General features: G+C 37.9%; 1 protein-coding gene across 2 annotated transcripts in view; it reads left to right on the top strand.

Annotated features, from left to right (window-relative positions):
- The window catches only part of LOC121374910 (hillarin-like), a 76,823-nt gene that overhangs the window by 1,719 nt on the left and 62,414 nt on the right, over positions 1-12,690 (top strand). The window lies entirely within an intron of this gene.

The raw sequence follows: 12,690 nt of genomic DNA, 5'->3' as shown, positions 1-12,690 counted from the left end.
TTTGTAAAACCATGACATGCCTTCAGAATTATAATTCATCAACTTGACATGGTAACACAACAAAAAAAATATGACCAGATTTGTTATTAAACAAGGCTTGAAATTCATTTTTGTAGAGTGGGAATCAATATTTGCTTCTCGAATTTTAATCTGAAATTATCTGCTAGAAATTGAGAAACAAGTTTAGGAATTAGTCCTTCAATTCAAACTTCTTATAATCCAACTGTTTTCAACAATACTGCAGAAGACCATGTACCTCGTCGTAAAAACAATTTGATATTTGAGATATTTTATTGATCAAAGAAAGATATATTTTGAAATATTTTAACAAATAAGACGAAGTGCAGAAGCTGGCTGTGGAACTGATGAAATAAAAAAAAGCAATATACTGGTAACTGTATTTTTAGTGACATTTGATGCCCTTTTCCCTGTCAATTTTGATCCCAATTAAACATTACAAAAAAACGTTTAATAATACAACGAGTCAAATATCCTGAATTGAAATACGACCAAGGTTCATCAATTATTTATTGGGATCGGCCCAGTGTAATTACACCAATTACGGAATTTGTTTTGCGTTGCTCATTTTATCACCAAGGTAATGCGTTTGGCTTACGTTTACTGTGAACTGTATACCGTCTTGTAGGCGTAATAACATGTGGTGAAAAAAAACCCCGTTAATCCTGTGTTCTGAAATAGCTATAATCGATAAAACCCATTACTATTCACGGTACTCTTAGGCGTAACGTTTTATTTCGTACTGTTATTAATATAATTTAGTTCGGCTATACCCCAATTACAGACCGAGTTAGCCCAGTAGCAGAGTGGGTATAAAAGAATTGAATTGGAACGTATAGCATACATGCCAGAGTCCCATAACTCAAGAGTTTAGTTGGAGCTGTTTACCTTTACATCAGTGTTTTACAACTAGCTGGTATATCAGAAGTCGTGGTATATAATATCTTAATATGACGGACCCATTTGTATTGTATTTTGTTCTTGCTCCAAAGAGTAATTTGTGTACCGTAAGAGGGTTGTTTCTTTACTTCCATGTTTTAGATCCTTTTTGTTGCCATGGCTATGTTTTTTTAAACTTAAATAGCCAACGACTTAAACGATGTAATTACTAGTAAATAAGCATTCCTTTCGTTCCGTTCCAACCAGGGGCTAATTTACAAAGTGTTCTTAGGCTCTCTCAAGCCACTGGCGGAACGTAACCCATTGGTAAAGCGCTCGTCAGATGCGCGATCGATTTGTGTCCATTGAGATTTTCTCGTTCCAGCCAGTGCACCACGACTGGTATATCAAATGTCGTTGTATGTGCTATACTGTCTTTGGGATGGGGCATATAAAAGATCCCTTACTACTAATAGAAAAATTTATCGGGTTTTCTATCTAAGACTAAGTCAAAATTATCAAATGTTTGACACCCAATATGCTTCATAAATCGATGTGCTCTAGTGGTGTCGTTAAACAAAATAAACCGACTTTTTAGGCTATTTTTAAGGCACAGTGCATCTTTCTTGCACATTTACCATAGTTTGACACCCAACGGCCGATGTATTTTTCGTACTGGGGTGTCGTTAAACATTCATTCATTCATTCATTCATTCTTTCTTTCTTGCAAGTCGTTTTGCATTGCATTGCGAAATCACAAAGCGAGTGAGTGAATTAAGCCCCTTTGATATAGTTGTATTTCTTAACGTGTAATGTGTGCGTGCGTGTGTGTGTGTGGGGGGGGGGGGGGGTAAAAGCTGATTATTATAAGATGTGATAACGATATTGTGTAATACAATTCTTGCGATAAGACGTGGACTACCTAGCATTATTACAACAAAGAACACTGTGACTGCCAGTCACATAATTGTGTTAGAGGTGGGTGATTTATAACTAAAGCTAAACCGCGCCCTGTTGGCCGGGTATTGCGAACAAGATCGTAACTTGTCACAGCAGTGGAACAAATCAATGTCCCAACACATACAAACGTGGGTCGATCAAATCTGATATTAAATACCATAGCTGTTTGGTGTAGTTAGGAAACGTGGGTGTTCCGATTTGGGTAACTCTTAATCAGGTTTTCGGTCATTATACGAAAGGCTAATTCTAGTGTTTGAGGCTTCGAGAACTAGTAGAACAGCAGATAAATTTGAAAAAATATACTCTGAATCAAATATGGAGGAAGTAGTCTGGGGAAATCAGTAGTTAATATTGCTGGTGAGGTACCCTGGTTATCTTGTTAATGTTGGTTGTAATTAGTGTACTCTGTATACCGTACCCGACGCCACATAACCGTAATTAAGATGCATTGAGTTAAATAAAACATTTCTTTGTTCTTCCTTCTGTGTGGGACCTCAAGGAACGGTATTTGGAGTGGGTGGAACGATATTTGGAGTGGGTGTGGCGGCACAATATCTCGTTGATGGAGGGTACAGTCTCTAGTGAGGGGCGGGGGCACAAACTATATTTTTATCTTTATTTATATAGTTGGACAAAAAACGTACGTTTTTGTCCTCAAATTTAGGGGGGGGGGGGCGGCGCACGGCAGCCTGCCCCACCCTCATATTCTTACGGGCTTGTGTATACAGTATGTATGTACTTACATAAGGACCTATGCGTATCTACCTACCTGCACGCATACTTACGCACATAGTGCTTACATAGAAACAAGTTAGTATTGTTTAACAACACCACTAGAGCACACTGATTTATTAATCATCTGCTACTGAATAAATTTTGTTATTGTGACATGTTGTCATAGGAAACCCGTTAAATTGTTTCCCCACCAGCAGTAACGGGTATTTGATAAAATATGCATGTTTCCCCACCAGCAGTAGGGGGTATTTGATAAAATATGCATGTTTCCCCACCAGCAGTAGGGGAATTTGATAAAATATGCATGTTTCCCCACAAGCAATAAGGGGTATTTGATAAAATATGCACGTGTCCACACAGGACAGCATATGCTAATACTACGAACTTTGATATTCCAGTTGTGGGGCACCGGTTGGAACAGGAAAACCCCAATAAAAGAATAGGTCTAGCGAAGGGATTCAGTCCTTCGACCCAAACACCTCAGACAAGCGTTTTATCATACTTACCTACCATCATACATTACTACATACATCATACATTACCTACCTGCCATCATGCATTATACATACATTACATACATTGCATACATTTCATACATACATTAATACATCACATAACATTACCTACCTACCTACCAACATACCTACCTATCTACCATTACTACATACATTACATGTATTGCATACATTTCATACATACATTACATACATCACATCCATTACCTATCTACCTACACACATACCTACCTACATACATCGTTACATCAATACATACATATATCAATACATACGTCAATGCATAAGTACATACATCAATACATACACACATACGTACGTTTACATACATACATACATACATGCATACATACATGTATCCATGCGTACAGAAAGACAGGCCCAAATTATCCTAAATTGATTGTTTCGGGGTGTCGGTATCTACAAATTATATGTTGTATGACATAAGGGTTACAAAAAAGGGCACTCGGTAACAAAAACCAAAAAATCTTAATCAACAAGTTTTAAAATAATAAAACGTTCTACTTATGTTTTCATATTTATATGTAATCAAATAAAATGTTTGAAGTCGCTTTAATGCTGTTTTTTTCCTTTCTTTAAAGTTCTATTTGTGTATACATGTATAAGTATTGTTAAAAAAGTGAAATGGTAGATATTTGACTGCAATTTTGTCCAATTACTACGTTCGACCTAGTTCATTACGTAACTGGTTGACAAACCCACTTGTCACCTGCGCTCATTATAGCCACATCACCTGTTTACATCGCCAGTTTTGGACACATTTTATCTATCGACCTGTCGTGTTACGAAACAAACCCTCCCCAAAGAACTAGTTCTTCAATCATTTAGTTTCGTATTTATTAAAAAGTATTTCGGCTAGCAAACAAATACTAACACTGTTTGTGTGTGTGTGTGTGTGTGGGGGGGGGGGGTCATTCTAATTATATGTAAACAATAGTGTATTCATACTCAGTAAGGACCGGTCTAAAACTTTTATTAACCTGGTTCGATGCGCAGTGAAGCACATGAACTTGGCGTCAACACCCGTGACAGATTCGTCTTGGCCGTCTGGTCTGCGTGTTTAAACAATCGTCATCCAAACAGTGCGAATAACTAGACAAACAAAACATGCACTATAGCCCCAGCGCGCGACAACATGCCTTGGGAGCAGTTCCAAGGAGGAAGACAACTGCCGATCAAAACACTGGCCACGCCCATCATATGTCATGTTTTATGAGACAGAAGCATAATAATATTATTCAGTAATTTTACTATATGCCACATTAAATAATGTGTTATCTTGTGGGTTAGACCAGAGACAAAGCGACCGATTCAAATATAATAACCGTTTTTTTTGCAGATTAATCTGTTGAAGGTTTTTTGTTTTGTTTTGTTTTTTAGGGTAGGATGGGGTGGGGTGTCAGTCTTAAATTTTTACTTTTACTAATGGTACTAAGTTTAGGTATTTATTACATAAATTATATGATCCTGAGATACACCACACGTGAAATGGGCACTATATCACTGAGCTACCCCCCCCCCCCCACACACACACACACACAAACACACACACCCAGTTACATTATAATGTACTTCTTGACTAATAACAGTACTTCGAAAAATCAATTATTTATAATTTTATCGATTAATGATTTAATCCAGCGGTTAGGATTTCTCTACGTTACCCACCTTCACAGTTTTGTTACACAAATAAAAACAATACCTGAATCATGTATGCATAGAGGCATGTAAATAAAATTACCCCAGTTAAACAAATTGACCCCCCCCCCCCCAACTCCACCCTCTCCCCAAAAATACTTTTTAAAACCCCCCAATATCCTACGGTATTTAATACCAGGTTTTCCATGAAAATAATTAATATTTATTATTCGTGGTCGACGTGCTTGTTATTGACTCTTCAAGAACAGGAAAATGTCTGAAGTAGACAAAAATATAGACATCATCTATAGGTGGGCAAATCAAAACCGTATTTGTTTTCCAATACAATATATCATCTGGACAAGTACCATCATGAAATGTGTCATATGTGACATCTTTCTGTAAATCATCCTATCACTAACTCATTCTATTATGTATCACATACTATTTCACTGATAACGCAGTAGAAGGCCCTCTGTGTATATATATATTAAACAAATATAAATAATAAATGTGTCACTGGTTTGAATTAATTCGTAAGTGCAATATAAGTAGACATGTGGAAATATTCCATAATCTTTCCAGTACAGTCAACAATTGGGGACGTGGGTTGGTATAAAATTTATGATTACATACTTACAAGCCACCATGAGATAAGGGAAGAGAAATGAAAGGTCCACGGGAACGTCCAGACAGATAGTATTATAACGGTCGTATATGACAAGATCACAATGACGCAATAATTTAAAAACCTATAATTATGGTAGGCCATTAAAAGTAGTCGGTAAATTATGCTTTGTTAGGCATAAATATTCCACGATTGCAGAGTTGTAAACGTCGAAATTGAAAAAAAAATCACCTTACTAAAAATATGACAGCACAGGTTATTCCCGTGACTCTTCTACTGTTTTGTAAACCATAATTCTTCAGCTCTATAAATGCTTTCCTTGCCTTGCTTTATATTTCATGACATCCTGTCGCGCTACCGAATCCCACCGAATGCCCATAAGGGATACATGTCGCTAGGTTCAGGTTAAATAAAACGCACATTAAATCCAAGCCTTAAATATAGATCCGTTTCTTGCTATCTATATACATGTATATTAAGTCCCTGTCTGTTCTTTAATTCAGGGACAGCTCAGACGCGTTAGTTTTCACGCAGTCTGTTCCGTGTTTCGTCAGAAGACGGTGTTCTAATGTCTCAGCTGTACCACTTTCCTTTTTTATGTTGGCTATATTTGTTGTATCTGTGAAAATCTCCTGCACAGGGGATTTGAAAGAGTGGCAACCTCGAGCCGCAACACTATGTTTTTTTTACACTGTGCCTCCCCTGCTATATTGATGCTGTTGTGTAAACGTGTATGTGGGATGATGAATAAACTATTATAAATGTGTCCAGCTTAGATGCTGCTGCTGTTTTCATTTTGTCTTAGAATTCCACAAAATATCTGGAAATTAAAGAGATGCGCGTCATGTACCCATATTTTGCAAGAAACGGTAGTGAGCATTGGGGGTGAAATAGGGATTGTTCTCAAATTATATATTTTCCAAACAGTCGTGCATAATTTAAACTATTGTTGCATATATGTTGTGTATCACATAGCAATCAATATACTATCTGCTTTATTAGAAATAGTTCTAATTTTAATGATGCATGGGCGGATCCAGGAAATATTTTTAGGGGGGGACCAAAAAAGAAGGGCACATTGACTCGTCAAAAGGGCACCTTACTACAAGTTTTGATATTTACAATTAATATGAATTCCTACAGTTCTACGTCATAATATACTAGCAATAATGAAGTAAATTGGCGTCACTCGCGTTAGAACCTCAATGGGGCCCCATTGAGACTCAATAACACAGACACATATCTGCAAGCTTGCGCATGTACACGAAAATCTTGATTTCATTTATCTACAATATAATTATTGTTTACTTAAAAAAAATAAAAATTCTACAAACAAAAAGGGCACTTGGACATTTTGAGGGCACTTGAACAATTTTTTGGGGGGACGCGTCCCCCTGGTCCCCCCCCCCCCTTGGATCCGCCCATGTGATGGTATAGTACATAAAACTCTACCTTCAGCAACCGTTCTCTATCGATGGAAAACAAAAGATAGGGAGATGGTCGGTGTACTTGTAAACTGAAATACACAGACGTAAAATGTTATCAATGACATGTTTTAAATAGGAAAATACATTTGCCGGTGTAAATTTCCTGGTTATAATATGTTACATGTCTATGACGTATTACCACAAAAAGAGCAGCAGTGTGTGAACCCATCTTGGCTGGAAATTGTACACCATTACCGCGTTGTAAACATGAGATATAAAGAAAGTAGGCCTACGCACACAAGAATGTGACACGTATTTCAAGGTGCAGCGATCGCTTTGTGTAGCCGAGCCGAAGTACTGTCCCATACCCAGCTAACCTAGTGTATCAACCTCATCATAACAGTTTTTGTAGTTACCACCGATTTACTTGTAATGTAGCTGCATAACTTGCTGTTTATCTGTAGAACATATTTGAGCTATTTGACAACCTACTATTAAAATAGAATCTCTCCTACCCATGCAAAAGTATATTTTAATCCTGTGCCAAGAACGAGACCTAGATCAGTTTGGCAAATCTGAATGGCAAAACCATTAGGATAGACACATTCGTGTCTCACGAAACTGTCCAAAGGATGTTTTGTTTTGAATAAGTCGTGATGGTATACACTCAAGGATCACTGTCAGGTGTTTTAGCTACTGGAGGACAGCCACACCCATGCACGACAATGTATCCTTCTTCTTTCGTCTGGAGGAATTGTGAGAAAAAAAAACCCCACCAATAGCTTGAGACAAAGGATACAATGCAATCCTGGGACAGAGTCAGGTCAGTTCAGATCATGTCAGGTTTTAACGTGCACATTCAGAACAAGCTGTTGTAGCACACGCTGGGACTGAATCTCCGAACAATTCCAATTATACCCATCACAGATGCTCGAACCTCACGTACAGTCATACAACGTTGAGTCAAGTCCTTTCCCTTCAAGTTCATCTAAGATTACCATCATATTAGAAACACCAGATTGACCAAAAACATTTCAGTGGTACGGAAATGGATACACTAAACAATAAAATCTTAAGTAATGTCCAAATTGAATTATCGAAAACGGCGCTAATAGAGAAAAACAAACCGCCCTGGTGTTTAACAACTAGAGTCTGTCGCTTTAATAATAGTTTCAGTCCAATATATTCTTGGTCTTGTCCAATACACAGTACAGCAGACCACTGGTGTTTCTGAGTTCGGGAACCTTGGAAGACATGCAGTTTTCACGCATTATGTTGCGTGTTTCGTCAGAAGACCTAACGGTGTTCTAAAGTCTCAGCTGTTACTTATTACCGTAACTTATTGAACCGTTTTACTATTTTACACATCACAGAAATGCTCTGTTTACACACGGTCATAAATCGTAACAGTAACTGCCAACAGGTTAGATTTGTGATCGAACACTCTCCAGAATGATCAATGGTGACAGATGACGCCTCATAGCCACGGTTTGTTACTCGTAACATAAACAACAGCTGTAGGTTAAAGACGCCAGAGTACGGTTCACTTGCAATTGCTTTAACATGTCATTTCCAGAGGCGGATCTAGGGGGGGGGGGGGGGGGGGGGGCCCGCCCCCCTAAACTTTGTGACAGTTATTATTTTATTATATATTAATTTTAATGTTTTTAACGATCCCCTCCAAACCTCCCCCAAAGTTCCATTGGCATTCCGCCTCATGTCATTGGGGCCCCCCTAAATGGATTTTCTGGATACGCCACTGATTTCTGTCAGTCCTGCTTGTACCAAAATGTCATTTTGGCATTTAAAAAACAAAACAGATACTACTCTGGGAAGTTTAGTAATGGATTGTGGGCAAGTTGTAAACCTGGATTCGTTGAAGTTCTACATAATTTACCTGTCAAAAAAAGCTTCCATGCATTCAGATCGATATCTTAATCTTTAAGTCTTTGTATGCGTGTCAGACTCGTAATGTATAACAGGCGGCTGTTGTAATTAACTGCCAGAAAAGTGCAGAATGTTGCTATAATGTTAAAACAGGTCGTTTAAAAACAGAACTGGAACAGTGAACATATTTGCATGGATTTTGGTTGTGTTATGGCTTTGTCAGAATTCCTATTGGACTCTTGTCTTGTACACACAGATGAGATGGACGCGGTTATATATATATATATATATATATATATATATATATATATATATATATATATATATATATATACTGTTTATTAAACTTGTAACAGATTTAAATAAATTATAGTTAAAACGTGTTTTTGTTTAACGACACACATTTGGTCATTTTAACATGTAGTCTATAGAGGAAAACTGCTCCGTGTTTTCATTAACAGTAAATGTTATATGCACAGACAGGACAACATATACCATGGCCTTTGATATGTTAGTTATGGAGCACTGATTGAGATGGGAAAATACAAATTATAGAATGATATAAAGGTCGTATAAGCATGGCTGCACTTGGCGAGGACCAAGGAGGAAAGGGGCAGCTGCCCCCCACACCTCAAAAAAAAGAAAAAAAGAAGAAAACCCCTCATTCCTTCCCGAAAAGATACCCTTTTAGCTATATGTAGCTCTAATATGCCCCGATTCTGGAGGTGTTCCCCAACTGTCCCTTAGTTATTCTAGGCATGGTACGTCTATATGTGACGGTCAAAACATGTATGTTGACACAGAATCTCCAAAGATGCTTATTAGTGTATATACTGTAGAGTAAAATTTACAATATTATTATATACCAATTCTGACTTCAACAAACCCACAACCTTGTTCAAATATGTTGACATCTTTTGACCTAGAATCCTGTACATGACTCGCGTGTATCTAACGATATATTAGAAGACATTAAATAATAAGTCAGCGTCCCCAGTACCTGTTGAACAAAAGTGGAGGAACTCGCGAAACCGCGCGATGTTGACGCATGGCGGCCAAGAATCGGAGTAATTGTATGGGACTATTAAAATGATGAGCTTGTAGAACCTGGATTCTTTTAGATGTCTCGCCGTGCAGAAGTCATCTGCTTGGTTCCTCGGAAACAAGGAATGTGGATTATTTGGGTGGCAACAAGATTGGTCGGTGGACAGAAATGAAATATCGAGGTCACGCAACATCGTCTGCTTGACACCTGACACAACTCAAGTGTAAATTTGCTTTGATCTATTCCGAAGACGGAGTTTGCTCTGGGTGTTTGTTCAGAAATCTTTAGATATATAGACCGTGTTTGAACGGTGCTACGCATGTTAAATACACGCAAAAACATGTATTCACTTTTACTGACTTTAATTTCAATGGTAAATGTGAACGACTACCAAGATTTCAGAAATCTTTAGATATATAGACAGTTTGCGCGGTGCTACGCATTTTAGATACACACGCAGAAACACGTATTCACGTATAGTGTGAACGACTACCAAGATTTCAGTATAAGCTGTGAATCAGTTTCAAGAGCGGTTCCGTGAAAGTTGGAAATGGGAGCCCACCGCCAGGATAGTGATTTGGAATGGGGGATAGTTTAAACTAAAACTGTAAGGCTGCCGACATGATGACTTCCCATACACATAAAATCTTTGATTTGAGAGTAGGGTGGCTACTAATGTGAAAATAGTATAGTAGGACGCCCACCCCAGAATCCACCAGCGTCCTTCATTTAATTTTGTTTTAAATACAGTTTAAAAGAAAAGACAAAAAGAAGATAAGCTATATTTTGTTGGCTTCTTGCGCTGCCATTACATATTAATTTCAGTAAAATTACGAAAAAAGAGCTTGACCTTTAAACGTGGGCCATGTGTGCATGTTTTTTGTTTAACTATGACTGCGCGTCGATATCAGAGGTGGATTCACAAACCTTTGTTTGGGGGGGGGGGGGGAGGGGGGAGTAAGGAGAAAAGGGCACATGGATCAACTCATGAAAAGGGAAACCCAAATAAAACATTTTTTTTAATACACCGACAAAATAGAGGCACTTGAATGTAATTAGTGGAGACAGGTCTCTTCCCCCCCCCCCCCCCCCCCCCCCGATCCGCCTCTGTACATGCATTATGTGGCAATTCATCAACTTGTCGTTTGAGGCTATGTCACTGAGCAGATGCAATGTGTGATGCCTCTTTCTTTGTGGGGATCAAATGTCATTAGCTTAGCTGCATGAATCTTAAATTAATATTTGTGTTTGTGTCAACTGTGAAGAAAATCGCGGAAGGCAAAATATTTTTACTTCGCCAACGATGACAGTTTTGACGTCAACATTTTGCTTTTAAATTTCTCTCCTTTTTAAAAAAACACACCAAACTTCATATTTATTGTGCTCATTATGGATACAGAAACGACATTGATTATTTAACCTTGACCTTTAAATTACCATTAAGTGCTATAAGTCAAAGATGAACGCCTTGTAATAGAAATGTGACAGGCGAGACATATATCTCATGTAACTATAGTACAAAGGACTAATTAGATGTTATTTTTGTATTGTTTATTTTTTAATTTTATTTAATTAATTTATTTATTTATTTATTATTATTTTTTTAATTTTATTATTATTATTTTTTAATATTTAGGGTATTTTGTTTGTTTGTTTGGTGTTTTGGTGGGGGTGCTAGGCGTGATCCTTTTCCAACAAGTTATTTCAATGTCATTACACCACCATACTATGGTTTTGTATTTAATCATCAACTATAGAATCCTATACATATTAAACACCCTTGTAGGCAGTGGCACATCCAGAAAATCCAATTAGAGGGGGTGGGGGAGACAGTGACATGAGGTGGAATGCCAAGGGAACTTTGGGGGAGGTTTGGAGGGGGATTGTAAAAAAATTAAAATTAATATATAATAAAATTATAACTAACGCAACATTTAGGGGGGGGGGGCTGGGCCCCTGCCCCCCCCCCCCCCCCCCCCCCCCGATCGGCCTCTGGTAGGGCCCGCCCCGGTATAATACTGGGAATCAGTCTGAAGCACACAGTTTCAAAAGCTTAACACGGTTATGATTTCGGACAAGTGGCCGAAATTTGAGGGTCCTTTTGTCCGCGACTTCATCCCAAGACAAGACTATATAGCTATTCTGTTAGAAGCCATCCATTCTTCTGGCCACTTAGAGCTTCTAAGTGACTCGGAATAAGATTCTGTTCAAGTGTCTTGTATCACAGCTGTTTTATTAACCCATTTCTGCAGGCTGTTTGAGATTAGGCCACAAAAGCTGCTTGGCCACAGATGTACGGAGACACATTGCCAGGTATTCAGCGTTAGTATGTCAATAGTCTGGATGACAGCAATACATTGATCTTCGTCTCATCTGTCTGTCGGAATAATGGGCCGACAAGCCATAACGTCCGAGGAGAACGAACCCGTTAATAGATAACTAGTACTAGACAAACTATTAGAAGACCACAGATGTGATTTCATATTAATATAGACTTAGAAGATACTTAAACGTAAAGCAAAGTAGGCTGAGATATATATATCTTTTGTTTTTTTATTATTATTATTATTATTATTTTATTTTTTATTGTTACCCCGGACACGGTTACTGTGCACATGGCGAAGTCAGAAAGTGTGACTGGGATAGACGTTGCCGAACCTTAATTGAATATAGGAAAGTTAATACAGTATCCGTGTCCGTACTGTTTAGAACTGTCACTGAATGGCATGATATATGAAACAAAATTGAAAAAAAACCCTCATAGGTGCAGTATCACGAGGAACAGATGTGCTGTAAATCCATATTACACACATGGCTAGAAAAATCAGTCTGCGAAAAGCGAAAATCAGTCAATTTGTTAGACCTAGCATGTGAAATAGAAATCCAGCTGCTAAAACCATCAAAATATCACCTGCTAGTTATCTCTTAATTCTTTTA

The sequence above is a fragment of the Gigantopelta aegis genome, chromosome 6 (genome assembly GCF_016097555.1).
Source record: "Gigantopelta aegis isolate Gae_Host chromosome 6, Gae_host_genome, whole genome shotgun sequence".
NCBI lineage: Eukaryota > Metazoa > Mollusca > Gastropoda > Neomphalida > Peltospiridae > Gigantopelta > Gigantopelta aegis.
This window is presented reverse-complemented; position numbering and strand designations above follow the sequence as displayed.